Consider the following 21,666-nt stretch of genomic DNA (forward strand, 5'->3'; position numbering starts at 1 on the left):
TCAGATACTTTTTTTATTTAACTGAAAAATAAAATGCTTGTCAAATTAGTCATTGGTTTCAACTAATTATAGTAGCTAATTTACTTTATACTGTGAAATTATTAACCAATGTCTTCCATGAAAGAAGATTTCTTTAATTATCAAGTGAATTATGAAATCGAAAGTGAAAGTACAGAAAAGCGGTTTTATAAATAAAATGAACAATAGGCATAGTTTGACGAATTCACTTCCTTGTAATTTGTTTTCTTTACTGAAATCAAAACAACAGTTACTTACAGCTGTAGAAACACTTGAAGCAAAGTACTGTTAAACAGCGGTAAGTATCTTGAACTTACTTGTATAAAAGCAGCTGCATAATTTCTTGCGAAATCACACACATTCAGATTAAGGAATTCACATGATTGTGATGCAACTGAGTGTGTTTCCTATTGTGATGACCTGAAAGCAAATGGTTCATGTATATGTTGTGCGATGACACATTGAGTTTAAGGTAATGCAGAGCGTGTCTAGAATGTTTTCATGAAGTGATTTGTAACCTGGGTGACAATATTGTTTCCTGCTAAATTTCCATAGATAACTTTTTTTTTAAATATTTTAAGTTAATGGCTGTTATCAATTTTTTCAAAAAGGAAAGATAGTTTTGCACGTAGTTCTAGAAATTATAAGCAGCCTACTCCACATATATTGAAATCACTCATTTCAAATAAACCAATTCTCTCCTAACTGCTATTTAGTTTCTATTTAGTTATTTTTTGCAATAAATTTAAATTAGAGTGAGTTCTTCACTATGCAAAGGACACCATCATACTTGAAGAATTTAAGCTCTAGCGATATCGCGTCAGAGTAAATATTATCAAAATAGAGTGTAACTGTATATTATGTGATTAAAATATGAATTTATCACACAAATTATGTACTGTAACGTTTTTCTCTCTATGGGGTGTTTGTTTCTACCCGCGTCACAAAATATTGTGGATCCCGTGTAGAAGATAGGAACTTTAGATCTTTATAGATCTAACATAAGAACAACGACAAAGTTCGTTTCAACGAGTGTATTAATAATATCCAAGAGTAGTTTTATAAATCAAATCCAAGCTATGTATATCAACTCACTAACCCTCTCTCCTTATATACCCTGTCTGACACCTAACGTGATTTAGGGCACCTAGTTAGGGCGTTAGGCTCCATCGTTAGGGCACCTATTAGGGCATTAGGCTCCATCATTAGGGCACCCTGTTAGGGCAATCGGCTCCAAGTATTAGGGCCTCTGCACCATAATTAGGTGTCAAGACACAATATATTTATAGTATCTGATAAGCACCATATTAATTAGGACACTAATTAGACTTCCAAGATAAGGGCGCTAATCAGGTACCATGGTTAGGACTTATCAGATAAACAAAATTCTTATCTCAGTTTTACTTATAACAATAACATATTTTCATATAAAACAAAAACATTACATTGGTCCCTCCTTTTGAAACATGACTTCCACTGTCATAAATTTTTAAAACATTAACATGAGTTATATGTAGTCTAGGGCTGTGTATTGAGCCAAACATTTCGATACGATACGATACAATATTTTTTAAAGCGATATGCGATATATTGGATCCTGAAACAAGTCCATCAGAAAAGGCTTCTAAATCATTTTAATGCATACATTTCATAGCAATTAAGTGTTTTATTACCCATTTTTAAAGTTCTTGTCTCATTGTCTTTTAAAATAACACTTCAATCAAAACTTTTGATAACAGTAAAATCAACAGGTTAAAAAAATTCTCTTTGTATTTTGTAATAATTATAAAAACTGTGTTATTTCCTTAGAAATTATATAATTTTTGAAGGTTTTAATTCAAAAAAGTAAAATAAAATCTTTGGTGATTGAAATTTCCATCTTTTAAACAGAATTTGAAGAAAAAATGTCTGTCCGATACGTATTGGAAGTTACTTTTCGATACGATATTTTTCCTGAATATCGATACGTATCGATATATCGATATATTGATACAGCCCTAATGTAGTCACATTACGCAAATAAAAAATGCCCAATACACAAAAGCCAAACAATCAATAAAAAGACACAAAGTAAAACAACAAAATTATTTCAAATAAAAATGTCACTAGATTAGATCAAAAGTTCATCACACTGGAAACTTCACATATTTGGATTTCCCTGGCCTTTTTTTTTTCTTCACATTTTCTCTTCACTTTTTTGATATAGGCTTTTCCTCCCTAGGTTATAGGCCGTGTAAGGTTGACTGACACCTGACCTGCGGCATCAGTCATCTTAGTTAATATAATTCCTTACAGTTCTCTTTTCAACACAGTTATGGTCTCGAGAACTGTTACTTGATAGAAATCCTCCTCTTTCTCTCTGGTTCCATGGGTTGTAAGGGCGTCCCCTCCTCCCTGGTCCTGCACTGGTACATGTACTCGGGGTTCTTATGTTTTTATAGATACTGTTGAATCCGTCACCCGCGCTTTGAGGTTTGGCAGTATCCGCAGCTGCTATTTCATCGTTCAATTCCCCATCTTCAGTCTCATACACAGGCCAATAGCCTGGTTTTGTCTCCTTTGGCAATTCTTTTTCTCCAATCCGCAAGCACTCTTCTTGCATCGCGTTAAGAACTGCTTCCTGAAGTGTCCTGGGTCTGGTCCGTTTCACTGCAAGTCGGAAATCCTCAGATTGTCCACACTTATCTAGGAAGGACTGTATAGCATTTTCTTCCACTAAATCTGGATTTCCTGGATAGGCCCTTCGGTACAGATCTTCGATTGCCTGTCCTAAATCTCGCAGGGACTCGCCAGGTTTTCTTCTCCTTAATTTGACATCTGCAATATATTTTTCTTTCATTGCAGAATGTCCAAATCTTTGATTCATTTTCTCTTTTAGTTCCTCATAGTCTTTCTGTACAGTAAGGGGCATTCCATAGGCATAACTCTCGGCCTGCCCTCGCAAGGTGCTAAGTAAGACTCTGCGAGATTTCTCGGGTCCCCATGAGTTTAATTCTGAGATGTTTCCAAAATATTGTAGGAACTCATCCCAAACATCATCATTGGCCCCTGAGAAAGTCCTCCTTACTGGGTATTCATTGGTTCGTTGACCAGCATTTGTTGTCATAGGACTGTTTGTAGGTGTTCCGTCAGCCATAGGAAATTCAAAATTGCACCCGAGTCCCTGAGGGGACTGATTGCCCAAATGAGGAGTAGTGCGTCCAGATTGCCCAAAAACCTTAGGTTCCTGATAGGTACCTGTAGGGGCATTAAGTTCACTACGACCAGTATAGGGTGTATCATTAGGTGTCAAAGAAATTTCCGTTTTCTTACTGGCATTTGTCAGATCTGATTTTCCGTACTTCCATGCTACGCCGATTACCATAACAAGCAATACCATACTTGTTACAGATACCAGAGAAATAACTGCATTTTCATGCGATTTCTGTACGATCTTGCTTTCTGGAAAATAGGTCCAGGACATCATCAACAGAGAACATCCTATCAAAGCAAAGATTACCCAAATAAATAGGATTCTCTTTAAGCTTGGTCTTGGATTGTACTCGTTGAAAACAGAATGACCCTGCGAGTTTTGCCCGAACTCCTGAAAGTTAGGACTGTCTGGCATAACTCGACTTGTTGGCTGCAAATCTGTTGTACACCCAGAATTGACCTCTATTCCAGAGTCATTCAGAGGAGTTGGACTGTCAAAGTACTGTTCTACCTTTCTAGGCGTAAATCTCCTCCTTACAATGGGTGTCTCCATTTCAAACTCAGTGCTGTCCCGTTCCGGTGTTACACGTAGAATAACTTCTTTGGATCCCACCGCTGCCACCAATTGTAACGTTTTTCTCTATGGGGTGTTTTGTTGTTACCCGCGTCACAAAATATTGTGGATCCCGTGTAGAAGATAGGAACTTTAGATCTTTATAGATCTAACATAAGAACAACGACAAAGTTCGTTTCAACGAGTGTATTAATAATATCCAAGAGTAGTTTTATAAATCAAATCCAAGCTATGTATATCAACTCACTAACTCTCTCTCCTTATATACCCTGTCTGACACCTAACGTGATTTAGGGCACCTAGTTAGGGCGTTAGGCTCCATCGTTAGGGCACCTATTAGGGCATTAGGCTCCATCATTAGGGCACCCTGTTAGGGCAATCGGCTCCAAGTATTAGGGCCTCTGCACCATAATTAGGTGTCAAGACACAATATATTTATAGTATCTGATAAGCACCATATTAATTAGGACACTAATTAGACTTCCAAGATAAGGGCGCTAATCAGGTACCATGGTTAGGACTTATCAGATAAACAAAATTCTTATCTCAGTTTTACTTATAACAATAACATATTTTCATATAAAACAAAAACATTACAGTACAATCTTTTGGAATGAGCCAAAATTCAATATGCATTGGTCAAATGATATTTTGAACTGGTTGAAACCAAATTGAAAGATTTTTTTATATATAAAAGACTGCTCAAATTACTTTATCCAGACACTTGTCCTCCATGTTACAGATTTACAGGGTTATAATGTTTGAACAATATAAGACTTCAAAGTTATTAAATTTTTTTCAAAGAAAATTGTCCGAATTCGACGCTTAAATATAATACATACGAGGCTTCGACAAAACTGTGTCCTTTTAAGTTTTAAAAGCGATCTTTTTTCGATGTAATGTAATCTTGAGTTCCCTATGTTCTTGTGGAAGTGTGGAGGATACTCTGACATCATTATTTCTTCTCATGCAAAAAATATACAGAAGCTAGAAAAGAATTTTTTTTTTTGACAATTTTTTGTGAATGGGTAAATTACATACTGTCCATACTCACACTTTACTCTGGGGAGATGAAACGTTAAATGATATTGAAAATGAATACCTATTTTCTATTGTACAAACTTTTATTAATAAGTCAGGATGATTTAGTTGATACAAAAATTATTTCTTGTAAATTTTATATAGCATGTTTAGTATATAGGGAATGTATTCTATTGGATGTGTGTTGCTCTGATTATTATATACATTTATTATATACCTAACGTGTATCATTCAATTTTACTGTTGATTTAATGCAATCACGTGACGTCTTGATCCGACTTTCCGGATCACCACACTGTGGTTTTCTGAATCCGTATCACCACTCTCTGAAACTGATGACGTAGTAAGCAGAAATATGACATTATTTTTCTTGCGCGTTAAAAAGTCCCTAGTTTTCCCAGTATCAATCAATGTCCTCTTATCCTCCAACCTCTTCCCAGTATTCTCAATACCCACCGATGTCTTCTTATCCTCCAACATCTATTATGCTTTATTTAATGGGTTAATATTATACAATCAATCTCTAAAGGTTTATTTTAATCTATTTAGCCGTTTATAAGGGGATATATAATAAATCTATCATTATATCAGTAACTTGATTAGAAAAGCCGTATCACGTCTCGTTGACAGGCGCGGATCATCAGATCAAACTCGACGCTTCGCGTCTCGTTTGATCTGATGATCCGCACCTGTCAACTCGACGTGATACGACCCTTCGGATCAAGTTATTGTTATAATAATATATATGTATTATGCTTTTCTGTATTAATTCATTTTAAGCCGAAACCCATGTATGTAAATATGTTTGGTATAATGCATATGTAGGGAAAGAGCATATTAAGTATAGGTTACATCATAGATGCTGAGTAGTATTGATTATATTGTTTTATTGGGGCATGGATATCGAGGGCGTGGAGCGCCAGAGATTTCCACACCCCTTGAAAACAATATAACCAATAGTACGAGGCAATCTTAATGATGTAAGCAGCTTGTTGCATGTCTGATGATGTAAATTTCATTGTGAGTGTCAAAGTTCAATGAAAAAATGTTGACCTGATATCTGCCTCCTGCAGTGATATATGAAGGGGCGTGGAAAGTATTATCACACAGAAAGATCAAAGAAAATCACCACAGATATTTGACAAGTTTTTAGAACTTTTGCCCAATCCCATTTGTAAAGTATATACAATAAAATATGTTCAAATCAAATCAACTGTGCCATCATGTAACCTAACAATGTAAGTTACATTTCAACTATAAGTAAAGCTGATTGAGATAAATTACAGTGTTCTCTGACTTTGGATGCTGATCAAATGATCATTGTTGCCAACAGTTGATGAGTTCAAGTTTTTAAAAAAAAATATAACATTATTTAGAAGTACAACTATAAAATGTACAAGGAAAGAGTTCTTTATCAGTCCACTTGTCTTAAGCACATCTCGACATTCGATGAACTTTCTGATTATGAGAACAAGAGAACAAGGTTCACGGAAGAGCTTATCCATAAAAATTTGAAAAAATTTACAAAAATAGAGAGAATATCAGGAGCATCATGCTTACAATTATACATCAAGATGTGTTTGTGAAACATTGATGCCCCGTATGGCAACATAGCGAAGGTTAAATTTTCTCAAAAGCAAATCAAACATGTTGGTACTCAAAGTAAGGCCTTCTCTTAAGAAATACAATTGTGAAAAATTTGAAAGCCCTCGCACTGGCATCATGCTAACATATCCAAAAAAAGTAACATATTTTTTTGCTAGTCTCTACATTATAATACTGTGATGCTTAGACAGGTTCAAATTGGCTAGTATAACCAGTAGCTCAGTCGATAGAGCACCTGACGGAATATTCAGGGGGGCAGGGTTCGAGTACATTCCATTTTGCATTTTCTCCTCTGGTTCCTTTTGCATGTTCCAATGGCCTGGAAGTGGAAGGTGAAAGTCCTGCCAATAAAGAGTCTGGGTTGTCTGTCTTCAAAGACTATTTAGTCCTTTAAAGGAGCAAGTAACTTTCAGATGGGTTTCAATGGCAGGTGGTCAAAGAATAGCTAAGTTGGCACCTAGAGCATCTTACTAGAGATTATGGTCTGGTCCATCATTTTTTCCTCCTCTCCCATTACAATATACCATAAATTAATTGTGTCCTTGTTTTGGATTCCTATTTGGATGCATAAAAATCCATAAATTTTCAGTGAAATCTGAGAATAGTCATTGCATAATATCTCAAATCCTCTTCTCCAACAAAAGTGTGATGGGAAAGGAGAAAAAATTGCATGGTAAATATAATTAGAAATCAATACTAAGTCTACTCATAATGAACATCAAGGTAATCATTTTATATTTTCTATAATTGTGGAGGTTAGCAACACAAGAATATGTGAAGATCATGCTAGGTTATTATTCAATTGTTGACAGCTAGCTTATAGGAATGGATATCCACTGGTATTGCGATATATTGGGATATTTTTAAATGTTTTAGGATAATTGCAATATTTTAATCTTTTTTAATGACATTTAAAAATGCTCTTTTTACTATTTCATTAACATCCATGTTCAACTGTCACAGAAAAAAAGAATTACGCACCTTCTTGAATTGTGAGTAATATTTAAACCAGTAAGCTACGGTAACACAGATAGACATCGTAAATGTAACATTTCAAGCTCTATTAGAATTAATATTCATTTTTGCAATGCAGTGACAAACTTTATTTTGAAAAAAACCCTCTTATGTGTATATGTTACATTTGTTAGTTTTTCTCCTGGTTCGGTGTACTTACACCATTATATCCAAATATTAACATACCTTTACAGTACAAACAGAAATGACATATTGATTAGATTGTACTGTCATATTTCTTTTCAATTTCCGTTTAATTTTTATATTTTTTCTCTTGAATGAAAGTAATTTACCTGTAAACGGATCTATATATTTATTTATTTTACCACATGGAAGTAAAGGTTTCGGGTAGACCATACATTGAATTTATCATGTTTATTGACACACACACTATTTAGTCTCTACAGTACATTGTGTGCTTCCTAGAAACAAGCAAGGGAACCCAAACCAGGAAGCCTTATAATACAGTCTTTATATTCTACAGATCCAAAATGGAAGCCTTATTTTTTGCAAATTATAAGTAGAATGCATCTGTGATTTATTGGGTTTTTTTTTTATTCTCATGTGCAAACAATTTTGATATTTTGTTTTAGAGATAATCTTGGATTTTTATATTTGTGTGGTATATGGTAAAATTTTCTGTTCTTGATTTATGTAAAGTTGATAAAACTATATTCATGGTGCACACATCAGTCCATTTAAAAGAACTAAGTCTTAAGTGGAGTGTGGTACCGGTAAGCATATTTAAATGTTTTAATTTTATCCATGGCAGTGAAATTGTGATATGAAAAGGTGGTTAAAAGAACCAAACTTACTTGAATACATCTTATATAAAGGATGCACTTTACTGAATTTGCCCCTGACCTACATTTTCTGGAAGATTAACTAAGTTGAAGTTTTTGGAGCAGTTTTGGTTTGAATTTTTTGGAGCAGTTTTATTCTAAAGTACCTAATATTATCCCTACCTGGACCAAACGTGTGTAACAGGATAGGAAAAAATGTATGGCTGGACCAGGAATCAAACCCTGGACCCCTGCATTACGTAAGTCAACTGCTCTACTGACTGAGCTACCAAGGCAAATATCTAGGGCCTAAACCATCACATTGTTACATCTAATGCCCTGTTCACACGACAAGTTTAATTCGCAGTAAATTAATGCGAAGTAAACTACTGGACGTGGACTTGCTTCATGCAGATTCTAAATTTTCCAGAAAAAATAAAAATATACATAAGTGATTAACACATTTTTTTTCTTAGTTTTTCACTCAAAAATAGCACAAGTACTTAAAACTGACCATCGACATGACGCATTTGACTTAATTTTGCCATTACACATGCCCCAAAATTTAATTCGAATTAGCTTCGCTTGGTGTTCACACGGAGCTAATGCAAAGTAATTTAATGCGCAGTAAACTAATTCGAATTAAACTAATTCGCATTAAATTCCCCGTGTGAACGCTAAGCGAAGCTAATTCACAGTAAACTTACGTTTAATTCGAATTAAACATCCCGTGTGAACAGGGCATAAGGATGAACACTACTGGATGTGGACTTGCTTCATGCAGATTCTAAATTTTCCAGAAAAAATAAAAATATACAAGTCAAGGTTTTTTGATCAGGTGCATATATAACCAAAAAAACTGTAAACTGGCATGAATGCTGCATCAATTAAGTGATAAACACTCAAAATTTTGCTTCAGGTGGAATTTTGACATATTTTCGATAAATCACTAGTTTTAAGATTTTAGATAAGTCCATTTTCAAGTAACAGAAAGCCCTGTCAGACCCAAGTTGCATTATAATGTTGCATCTAGTGATGCACAGTACTAGATTATTAGTTGATTATATATGTTTAAAATGAGGCAAGCTGTTGACAAACAGGTTGATGAGACAAGGATATGAACAGTCTCATTTGATGTCAACATTTTGCAAGCTCTATTATCAACATGATCAATACAGTTATAACTTTGTCAGCAAAAACAATCTATAATTATGTAAATTGCTAACTGACATTAATCATACCGATTGTTATGCCATATTTACGCAATGCATTGTCAGTTGGTTTTTTCCAGTTGCGTAATCATGCTTGGGTCAGATTTCAATGCCGATTTTAAAAAGTTGTATGTTCTATTGTTTGCCTGTCATTGATGGGTTTCTTGATAGAAACTATACCAACATAGACATATATGGATAATTAAAAACAGGGAAATAATATTTTGTATCAACTCTATTTTTAGACTGGGGAAGTCATGCTTTGAAGATTATCACTTGAACATATTTCCCTGGCCTGAAACTATTGAACCTGATAATGGAAGGATAATGAATGTGAGTCACAGAATTGTCTGGGTACACCAAACCAAGAAGTCCTAAAGGTAACAGCTCCTTTATTTATTGTTAATTAATATTTCTAATTATTCAATAGTCTGAATAGAGTTGTTAACATGTTGTACATTTGCAATATGATGCTGAATTTAAATTTATTAGTATTCAAAATTGTTATAATTAAAAGCATTACCTAGTATTTAAAATTATTATAATTAAAAGCATTACCAGGTTTATTGTAGTTTATTTAAGCATTGAATCATTATTTTTTTTGAACGATTAAGTCTCATAACTGCAACTAGGTATGCAAACACATTGAATAACAAAATGAAATTGGGTAGGAATTTTTTTTATCTTTTTCGCACACCATTGCAGTTATGAGACTATCTTTAAAAATATTAAATGCTTATATTTATGTTTTTAACTCCTTGCCTTGACTGCAAATGTGATTTATATTTCAAAATCCTTTTATTATTCTTCGGGCAGTGGCGTAGCGCCCTTTTCGCAAAAACGCAAATGAATACACAGATTTTTCACCAAAAATAAAAAATAATAATAATAAAGAAAAAAATGTCGTAAGTTCAATAAAAGACTAAAATAAAATAAGTTATATTAAAAGATATTTTTAATCCTCACCTGCTAAATAGATTAAAAGAATATATTCAACTTCTATCTTAGATTTTTGATACAATGTACACATAGTTGAATTTTTTTTTTTTTAGAATTTCCAGAACGAATTTCATAATTGTGTGAATTCAAGTAAAAGCAAATAATACCAAACTAAATGTATGTTATTTACTAGCTAATTCCCCTAATAATTTCTTTAAACCAAAGGTACACAGTATTGTGCCATTAGTGATCGTCCAAATTCAAAATGGCCGCCGCTATTGCGCAACTCGCTTGGTGAAAAAAACTTAAAAATAAACAATCAACTTTCTTACCTCAATATTTTGTTATGTAACCTTTTGATCGTAATACTCAGTGTAACTGTGTTGTACTAGTATTTTACATGTTATTTCAAATCAACTGATTTTTAACATGTAACATATGGAGAATATTCAAGTTTTTGTGTTGATATTCCTGTATATAGGATTTCATTTCACGTTTTAAAAATGATTAAAAAACATTGGTTAATTGAGGAATAATTTTTATTGCAACTACTATACAACATTGAAATTTTTGTTAAAATTTTTTCCAAGGTTTCCCTGCAGTCCAAAATAAATTCTCTTTTGTCAGTAAATTTTAAAATAGCATTTTTATAATATAATCAAAACGTTGCAACTAATAATGAGAAAAAAGTTCGAAAAATTAGCCAACCTTAGGAAAAGGCGAACATGTTCTTGTGAAAAATTATTGTGAAAATATCAGTTAAAACATCCTCACAAAGTCAAGGTTTTGTGAGTTCGGAGCCCTAAACATATTACAAGATTTTCACTGTGGAAAATTTAGACTTATTTCATGAAAACCAGAAATGCTTTTAGAAAAAGGAAATTTGGGGAGTTGGTAGTATTGTCAAAACTCGGCAAGTTTTTGATAATATTTAGTATAGAAGAACTAGGACTGTAAAAATTGAACTATTTTAAGGTAGTTTTCTAATGTATAAAAACCCTTAAAATGCATGAGCTTCCGAAGGCTTCGCCCCCTGGGCCCCCACCAGGGCCCTGCCTGAAGGCGGCCCCCAGACCCCTTGCCTTTCTGAATACAGTTAATAATTCGCTAGCTACGCCACTGTCGGGTAAGTTACAATAAATGGAGTAGCCATTGCAACAGACTCTGTTCAATTAATGGAAGAGCCATTGCAACCTCTTGTAGTCAATGTGAGCGTGATTTTTCATTTTTGCTTATGATGTTTCACTTCCACTGCATCAAACGTTTGCGACATCAAAATAAAACACATAATTTAACCTTTTGACACCTTTGTTATGGTGTTTTGAATGTTGTAGCTATTATCTACACATTTTATAAGCAAAATACTTGTGAAATTTAAATATTTGATTTTATTATAATTTGTGACTAAATCTGCAAAACACATTATAATAAGTATAGCTGCAGGTGGGTGTTCCCTTTACTTGACATAGTTACATGTAATATACCATAAGCTATTTGAAGGTGATTCTCTATGGCAAAAGCACATTTCTTTCTGGGATAAGTCAAAGTTATTCAACAGCAGAAATTATTACCTTGACACATACCTTATCAGACATAAACAGAAGTATGAATGTTGTACCACAGTCATAGGTATGATTTCTTTTCATTATCTCTGCAAAACATATGTTTCTATGAATTATACACATCAAGTCTGCACACTATATAAATGGTGCCTGTTTTGTAGGGTAACATTTGAAATTGACACCCCAAGGAAAACCATTGTCAACCAACGCGTCAGCGGAGGTTGACAATGGTTTTCCGAGGGATGTCAATTTCAAATGTTACCCTACAAAACAGGCACCATTTATTTTATTATACTGAATGTCTTATTGATTTAGGACGTCAGCAAAAAAAGAAAAAACCGTCGATCGTCTTTACGTTCATGTATAGAAAGCTTTCACACTCACCGGTTCACTAATCTCCTTATTGTTTGTTTGATACTCGAATTACAGTCATTTATCATGTAAAGTTTCGTTATTGCTGGCTCGCAAGCATGTTTCCTACACTCGCAAACATGTATCGTCTGTCGTTTGTTGTTTTCAAGTAAGCTATATCGGACGCAAGCTTTTATTGACGTCAAGTTAATTCCGGTTCTTTCAAACGCGCAACTGATGTTTTGAGAATTCTACGGTGAACCGTACGCGCATAATTTCCACGCATGTGGCATTACCGTTGTGTTACCCGTTGTCACGTGTGTTGCTAAGGCTCAGGGTAATCGAACGGATTGTTAACTGCGTCTAAACCAATCAGATTTTAGTATTTAACATGAAAGTATAATAAAAAAAAATATTAATAAAAAAAATACAAAGAACAAATGAAATACCAGGTAACCAACCATCTTTACACTAGATGTATGAAATTAAAGGGAAAAAAAAACACTTTTTGAATAACTGTCTAATTTTTCAATTTTATGATGTGATCAATCAATTGGCTTGCCTGATAATTTTATGCAGAAACACAGAATCGATTGATCATCATCATGAAATCGAAAAATCTGACGGTTATTCCTTATATCTACATGCTATTGATTCCGCCAATCCAGTTCCTAAAAGCTCGGCTTCTTGATTCTGTTTGTCCCGCCCTGCTAGTGATTTATTTTTAACCATGCCTATTGATGATCCAGTACATTTATGTAGAAATAAAGTGCATTAACTGTTTAGTATTTCATCTCGAACAAAGACATTGGAAATGTAAATATTGAAGTATCAATATAATTGAATCTTAGAATTTAAGGTATTGCCATCATTAACAAGTCAAAAAGAAGGGCTGGAAATAACACTTTTTTTCAATCCTAAAAGTTTCTTGTGGTTTCCTCTTTGGCTAAGACTTTAATTACCCTAGTTTTGAAAATATTGACTGATACTTGTTACATCAATTGCATCTCAAATGATATTAGCATTGTTCTCATTATCTAAACCAAAAAAACCTCACTTTTAATAAAACTTACAAAGATGTTTATAATGTTTATATTTCAATTACTAGTATTCTAAATATACAAAATCCTTCACATTTTTAAATGTTTGAAATTATTGTAAAAAATGAAATCAAGTTTATTTAAAAGGTTTGAATTATGTGGCATTTTAAATATGCAACAAATTAACTAAAATCTAAACAGCTGTATGTACCATTGAAATCGAGCACAATAAATACAATTCAATCAAAATTTGCACTATAACACTAAAATCAGAAACTATCAATTTTAGTAAATTATAATACAAGTCACCTGTCCCATTATAGGGCATCATTAAAGCTGATCATGCAACAATCACTTGCATTGACCAAATAAAGATATTGTCTCAAAAACCAAAGCTATATTCAGACAATGCTGAAATATTACAGCCTCATGCAATCTGACAACCATTTTGGGTCTGCAGGGATACAAGTAGCCTTTGTCACATTTTACTACCTTCCATCGTCGTAAACCACAGTCAAAATGTAAGATCCTCTCCCATTCAGGCCGTGGTTGAACAAGGAGAGAAATCTTCGTAGCTCATTAAAATATTGACCAATGCAAGTAAAACATAGTCGGATGATGAACTTTATTGCGACCTTTCAATATCCAATCGCAGTATAGGAAATATTTCTTGTATACTGTTGACATCTATTGTTGATTTCAATTGTGATGAAAACAAAACTTGCCACTGACTGAATATGACATCACAATAGGGAGGTGTAAATATTCAAGATTACGACACTTTTTGTGATCAAGCAGCCACGGGTAGGAGAGAGCTATACATGCGGACTCCGGACCGTGGCTTGAGACGATGACTACCCTCCTACATGTAGAAATTGTTGTACAAATTTCTACATGTATAACAAATTCTTATGAGTTTTGTATGTGTATAATTAATTAATAATCTATGGAAACAGCATACATCTATGTAGTATGTCAAGATGAAATCTGTATAACAGTCAAGTCTTACCAATTCTAGGGCAAATTTACATCACATGTACTTAATAGATCATCAAACTTTTGTGACATACCTTTTTAGGTCACCTGAGTAAACTCAGGTGACCTATTGCTATGTGTTTGCTTCCGTCGTTGTGCGTCGTCCATCGTCCGTCGTGCATTAACATTTGAACATTTTCAGCTTCTTCTTTGCAACCACTGAACTAATTTCAACCAAATTTGGCACAAAGCATCTATGGGTGAAGGGGAACAAAAATTGTGAATTTCATGATCCCTGCCCCCCTGGGGCCTGAGGGGTGGGGCCAAAACCACTAAAATTAATGCAATCTTTAAAAATCTTCTTCTTTACTCCTGGACATTAAGCAGTCAAACTGTGGGTATGATTGTGATTAGCATTGAGTCCTCTACCAAAATTGTGAAATTCATGGCCCCAGGGTCAGGGGTTCTAGTGCTAGGGTGGGGCTAAATAAGTATATAATGAAAATGCATTATTTCTTTGAAAATCTTCTTCTCTGCTCCTCAGTATTAAATAAACTAACTAAGTGCATAGTTATGATGAGCAAGAGTGCCTCTACCAAAATTGTGAATTTTATGGCCCCAGGGTCAGGGGTTCTGGTGTTAGGGCGGGGCTCTATAGATTATTTAGTGAAAATACATGAATTCTTTGAGAATCTTCTTCTCTGCTCCTCGGTATTAAATAAACTAACTAAGTGTATAAATATGATGAGCAAGAGAGCCTCTACCAAAATTGTGAATTTTATGGCCCCAGGGTCAGGGATTCTCGTGTTAGGGCGGGGCTCTATAGATTATATAGTGAAAATACATGAATTCTTTGAAAATCTTCTTCTCTGCTCATGGGTATTGAATTAACGAAGCAAGTGCATAGTTATGATGAGCAAGAGTGCCACTTCCTAAATTTAGAATTTTATGGTTCCAGGGTCAGGGGTTCTGGTGTTAGGGCGGGGCTCTATTTATTATATAGTGAAAATACATGAATTCTTTGAAAATCTTTTTCTCTGCTCCTGGGTATTAAATAAACTAACTAAGTACATAGTTATGATAAGCAAGAATGCCTCTTCCAAAATTGTGAATTTTATGGCCCCAGGGTCAGGGGTTCTGGTGTTAGGGCGGGGCTCTATAATGATTATGCAGTGAAAAATTACATTAAATCTTTAAAAAAATTTTCTCTGTCTCTGGGTATGAAGCAGATGAATTACCTATATGGTTATGATGAGCAAGGGCCCTAATTTTCCAGAACTGTGAATTTCAAGGCTTTAGGGTCAGGGATACCGTAAAGGGGGGGGGGGCTGTACTTATGTACTGAAAATGAATGAATTGTTTGAAATCTGCTCCTTGATATTTATCAAATATGAAAAATGAAAAGCAAGGATGCCTTTTCAAAAATTGTGCAGTGTGTGGATCTAGGCCTAAGGATCAGGGGGTTCATGCGTGGTAAGGGCACTATTAATTATTGCTGAATATTACTGATAAGTTGAAATGCATTTTTTGTTCCCCTACCCTGCCTATGGGTATTAAGTAACCAAGCTAAGCAACTGCTAAGTGTATTGTTATGATTATCAATGGTGCATCTTTCAAAATTGTGAATGCCATAGCATCTGGCTTAAAACATGAATCAAATTCAATCACTGGAAAGTTGTTGCATAATGCTCAGGTGACCTATAAGGCCCATGGGCCTCTTGTTATTTTCTCTAGATTGTAAATGATAGTTATTTGTCTTGTTTTTTCAACTTGACAAATTTATTTAAAGATTTTGATAATTATATTTTGATGCTAAATATTACAATTATAATGCTAGAGAATCAGTATAAAATTCTGGGGTTTAAATGCAGTTGTCTTAATTTATCGAAAATAAATATCAAGCAAATAAAAAGTTGGTGTTTTATGGTAATTTCCCTAGATAGTGCTTTACAAGCTCATTTAGACTGGTTTTTTTCACTTATGTAGTTATCTTTTATTTCTTTTTCAATAAGAAAGTGACCCCTCAAATCATAAATCATGCCATGCAATACGGTATGTTTTATTTGATCAGTAATAATTTTATTAGTTTTAGATGATAAAAATTCGTTATATTTATTTTCTTTCCACATTATATAACACTTAAAAAGAGACAAGGAAATCAAAATTTGCTCTTGTCGAGTAGTGAAGCGAAAGTGGAACACTTGAAGATCAATTTAAAAGATAAAATGGAGTCTATAGGAATGTTATTTTCTATGAAAATACATACGTGTATTTTATGAACTCTATGTTTTCATTTAAAGTGCAAGTAAATGTACTGCTGTGGATTTTGGACATTTATCAGGATGTTTTTGCAACCAAAATGTTGATATCTGAATAATTTAATCATTAAGATGCCTTACATGAACCTGGTCAATATTAGGCAGTGATGTTTGTACAGATAGAAAAATCACTTTAATTTGAAAATCTAGCCTTTTTCAGTAGGTGAATGAAATGATTTTATTGCAGTACATCTTTAGAATGAACTTTTACTCAAGAATGGAATGGGGGCAGCCAGAAAATCTTATTTGACTATTAAAAAACTTATGACACACAAAGTCACAAAAATATTTCTAGGTTTCAACATGCAGACAGTTTTTAGGTCACCTGAGTCAACTCACGTGACCTATTGCTATCCTTTTTCGTCCGTCTGTCGTCCATCGGCCGTCATGTGTTAACATTTGAACATTTTCAGCTTCTTCTCTGCAACTACTCAACCAATTTCAACCAAATTTGGCATAAAGCATCTACCTGGGGTATGGGTGAAGGGGAACAAAAATTATGAATTTCATGGCCCCTGCCCCCCTGGGGCCTGAGGGGTGGGGCCAAAATTAATGCAATCTTTAAAAATCTTTTTCTTTACTCCTGGAAATCAAGTGGACATCTAGCAGTCAAACTGTTGACATGATTGTAATCAGCATTAAGTCCTCTACCCAAATTGTGAAATTCATGTTTCTTTGAAAATCTTCTCTGCTCCCGGGTATTTTTAATAAACAAACCAAATGCATAGTTATGTTGAATAATGCTGCGTCTTCCAAATTTGTGAATTTCATGGTCCCTGCTCCCCTGGGGCCTGAAGGGTGGGGCCAAAACCACTAAAATTAATGCAATCCTTAAAAATCTTCTTCTTAACTCCTGGACGCCAAGCAGTCAAACTGTTAACATCATTGTAATAACCATTGAGTCCTCTACCAAAATTGTGAAATTCTTGGGGTCGGGGGTTCTAGGTGCTGGGGTGGGGCTGTATAGATTATATAGTGACAATGCATGATTTCTTCGAAAATATTCTGTTCTGCTCCTGGGTATTAAACCAGTGAACTATGTACATAGTTATGATAAGGAAAGATGCCTTTTCCATAATAGTGAATTTCATTGCCCCAGGTGTTCTGGTGTTAGGGTGGGGTTCTATTGATTATATAATGAAAATACATGAATTCTTTAAAAATCTTCTCCTCTGCTCCTGGGTATTAAACCAGTGAACTATGTAATTTAATGTAAATAGTTATGATGAGGAAGGCTGCCTTTTCCAACATTGTTAATTTCAGGGCCTCTGGGTCAGGGGTTTTGGTGTTAGGGCAAGGTTCTAATGATTATATAGTGAAAATGAAGGAAATCTTTGAAAATCTTTTCCTTTGCTTCTGGGTATTATGCTATGCCAATGATCTAAGTACATATTAATGATGATGAAATGCACCTCTTTCAAAATGGTTCATTTCAGGGCCCCTAATGGTCAGGGGTACTTTTTTGGGGGGGAGGGCTTCATAGAAAAAAATCAAAAGCCTGAAAGGCTTCAATGGCGTCGAACAAGAAAAACAATTTCAAAAGATCTGCAGATAGGTCAAGTGAGTGACTCCGGTAACATACCAATAAAATTAAAAAAAAAAAATAGTCTTAACACAAATACAGTATAGAGCCTGATAGCCTTGTGTCCTGGTCCGAATGAATCAGGGTTCGAATTGACCAGACATCGTCAGAAATGTCCATCCTCTGTATTAATCTAATTTCTTTTCAGTCATTCGAAGACATATGAAGGGTTTCATAAATTATTTTAATTAATTGCCATTGTCAGAGCGTTGTTCTTTTGTATTGTGATTGCATCTTAACTACAACCATGACTCTAATGTTACAAGTACGATCGACTTACGATAGGGCGCGGTAAACAAATGGAGGAAATGGATAAATACAGTAATACTGGCATTACTGGTCAATATCGTCGGTTGTTCGGATAAAATTGGATTGAAGATCGTAAAAGTAAAGCTAAGATTAAGAAATTCAATCTTTATAGTCTTGTTGTATTCGTGTTTATTTTTGTAATTATTTTACCGTATTTAAGATTCTTTGTATTACAGTAATCGGTCCCAAAATGTGATTCATGTCATTCGACGCACCCTCTCTGTAGAAATTCATCCGCAACAACCATAACGTTTTTCTTGCGTAAAAATTAAACATAATATCGTTGTTTTGTAGTAGTATTAATTGAAGATACAATTGATTTAATTTTATATTCAAGCTATTATTCAGTGTGAACGTTTTAAAAGAAATTGGTTTACAGCTGTTGCTATTTTCTATCGCGGATGCATCCACTGACACGTGCGGTCGCGTAAACCTGACTGATCGCTAGATGACGATCGGGCAAGCCCGACGCCATGAAAATAATGCTTTGAAATCTGCTCTTCAGTAGTAATCAACCATTTATCATGAAATAAAATTCATGATAGAATTTCCAAATTTTGAAATGTGTGGCCCCAGGGTCATTGGTTCCTTTGGGATGGGGTGCACAACTGTTATAAAGTGGAAATGCATTTTCTCTGTTACTCTGATCTACCTCAGGGTATTAAGTTACCAAAGTAAGCAAGCTAAGTGTATAGTTATGATAAGCAATGGTGCCTCCTTCAAAATTGTGAATTTCATGGCCTTTGGTTTAAAACAAGAGGCAATTCTAATTGTTGGAAAGTTGTTACATGATACTCAGGTGACCTATAAGGCCCATGGGCCTCTTGTTATTAGTACACTACCAAATGATAACCTCGCAACTAAAAGTATGTTAGGGGGACCTTTCTTGAACATTTTCAACAGCAGAAGTTATGTTTTTAAGAAAAGATGGTCGCTCCATTTCCCTGCATCTTTCTATTTCAAGGAATGCAAGGAAGGAAAAGTTATATCATCCTTATAAATCCAGTAAAAGATGAACTTGATACTGGTTTAGGAGGATGTATCTGCATGTATATGTGTGCTTTGGATATTATAAATATATAAATATGATACATTACAACAGCTTGTGGGGAAGTGACAGGTGTTTGGGGGTTGTTTTTTATGGCAATTTGCAAAAAATTAGCTGCACAGGAAGTACATGTACTACCACTAAAACTGAGTAAATTTTCATGCACTAATATTAATATTTATACCCCCGCTTGAAAAGTGGGAGAGTATATAGTAACTGGGATGTCCGTCCGTCAATTAATATTTATACCCCGGCTTGAAAAGTGGGAGGGTATATAGTAATTGGGATGCCCAGCCGTCTGTCTGTACGTCCGTCTGTTACGCTTTGGGGTACCTATCTCTTATCCGCAACTCCTCTTTTACCACTGAATGGAATTTAATGAGAATTTCTTTGTTATATAATGCCATTGTGCTCCTCCTATTTTACTTCTTGATCGGACACATATTTTGGGTTTTCCCGAGCAAAAACATTGACACTGCCATTTCTTCTTTAATTTTGAAGGGTACCCATCTCTTATCCACAACCCCTCTATACCACTGAATAAAATTTAATGGATACTTTCAGTGAATCTTTATTACCGGTACATAATGCCATTGTGCACCTTCTATTTTACTTTTTGATCTGACACTTATTTCGTGTCTCCAAGAGCAAAACAGGGACTTTGTCATTATAACCATATGGGAAGCGGGGGATATCATTTAGTGAGCTCGTAAATCATATGGGAAGTGGGGGGTATCATTTAGTGACCTCGTAAATCATATGGGAAGCAGGGTGTATCATTTAGTGAGCTCGTAAATCATATGGGAAGCAGGGGGTATCATTTAGTGACCTCGTAAATCATATGGGAAGCGGGGGATATCATTTAGTGAACTTGTTGCTCAGAGTACCTCTAGTCAAAAATAATGCAGGACTATACTAATTATAACCATCAGCAGGGCAGTTGATCATGTCCAATAGATATATTTCTAATTATATATTAAAATATAAGCATTTTTAGATTAGGGCAATCACATTTTTGACTTGAGCCCAACTATGACTTATATTTCAAGACAATTTTCATGTTTCTTGTTTATCCTGCAACAAAGTTTTGCACTGACTTCCAAAAAGCTGCTTTCGACAAATGCATATTTCAGCAGCTGACACCCGCCAGAAACTCTGGTGCCTTTCTATAAACAATGCAATACATACAGGTGATGGCAAATCCAGTGCATTTTGGGACATTTCAATGAAAAAGGCTCTATTTTGGCATTAATCAGATATGATTAGATTTGGTCTATACTCTATTAGTTTAGATCTTTAGTTGGTCAATGTAAGCAATGATTGCAGGAAAAAGAAATGTATACATACAGATTCTTTGAACTAGAGACCATTTTTGCCCTGCATTTTCTGAGATTGATTTGGTCAATCTTAATTATTCCCCTTTCCTCCAATATATCAGCTAGACTTCGATCAATTTAGAAATTTTCAGAAATTTTATGCTGATTTAGTATTTCAACTTTAAAAGTATACACGCTATAACTTGCGCCAGTTAAAATACGATTGGAAATTGATATCATTTGTTTATCAATAAAAGTTACGAAAATACTGTAAATTACACCATTAAAATTAAACGCGTTATGAAGTTATCAAATTATAATTATTTATTATCCTGCAAGGAAAGAAAAATAGCTATTTTTAAATAAATCCATCACGTGACGCCGTCGCTACTTTTAGATTGATAAACACACATGGCGTAAAGAAAACAAGGTAGGCCGTTTGAGATACTACTCACTTTTGACGTGGATGACAAGCGTCTTTCTCTTAATGGTACTTATCTTTTAATGTATTCAGTATCAATCATCTTTTCTGTTATGACGCATATAGATCTTATATTCATAATTGTTGTCAAAATGCAACATACCTCGTTGTCTGTGATTTCCCGTGGACATGTGTTTCTATATATAGACCTACTGTTTACGCACTTCCTTCATCAATATTCATGAAAAGACTGAATTCTTAATTCCCAGATATGTTTAATTGTTTTGTTATTACAACGACATCTATAGTACACTTTTGTGGAAAGTATTATTTTTCATTACACTTCATGTGTTTTAAATCATTAATCA

The 21,666-nt window shown here is 34.4% G+C and overlaps 1 protein-coding gene across 2 annotated transcripts in view; it reads left to right on the forward strand.

Annotated features, from left to right (window-relative positions):
• Positions 1–171: 171 nt before the first annotated feature.
• LOC134240257 (phosphatidylinositol 3,4,5-trisphosphate 5-phosphatase 2A-like) overlaps positions 172–21,666 on the forward strand; it is a 63,485-nt gene continuing 41,990 nt past the window's right edge. The window contains exons 1-2 of one of the 2 annotated variants that reach the window (XM_062722353.1): positions 172–316; positions 9,683–9,817. The gene's annotated coding sequence lies outside the window, so the exon portion shown is untranslated. Of the gene's footprint in view, positions 317–357; positions 491–9,682; positions 9,818–21,666 lie in introns of those variants that run through there. The other variant, XM_062722354.1, reaches the window with a different exon arrangement.

Source organism: Saccostrea cucullata, unplaced genomic scaffold, assembly GCF_032062105.1.
Source record: "Saccostrea cucullata isolate Sc308-1 unplaced genomic scaffold, CSIRO_AGI_Scuc_v1 ctg43, whole genome shotgun sequence".
Classification (NCBI taxonomy): Eukaryota; Metazoa; Mollusca; class Bivalvia; order Ostreida; family Ostreidae; genus Saccostrea; species Saccostrea cuccullata.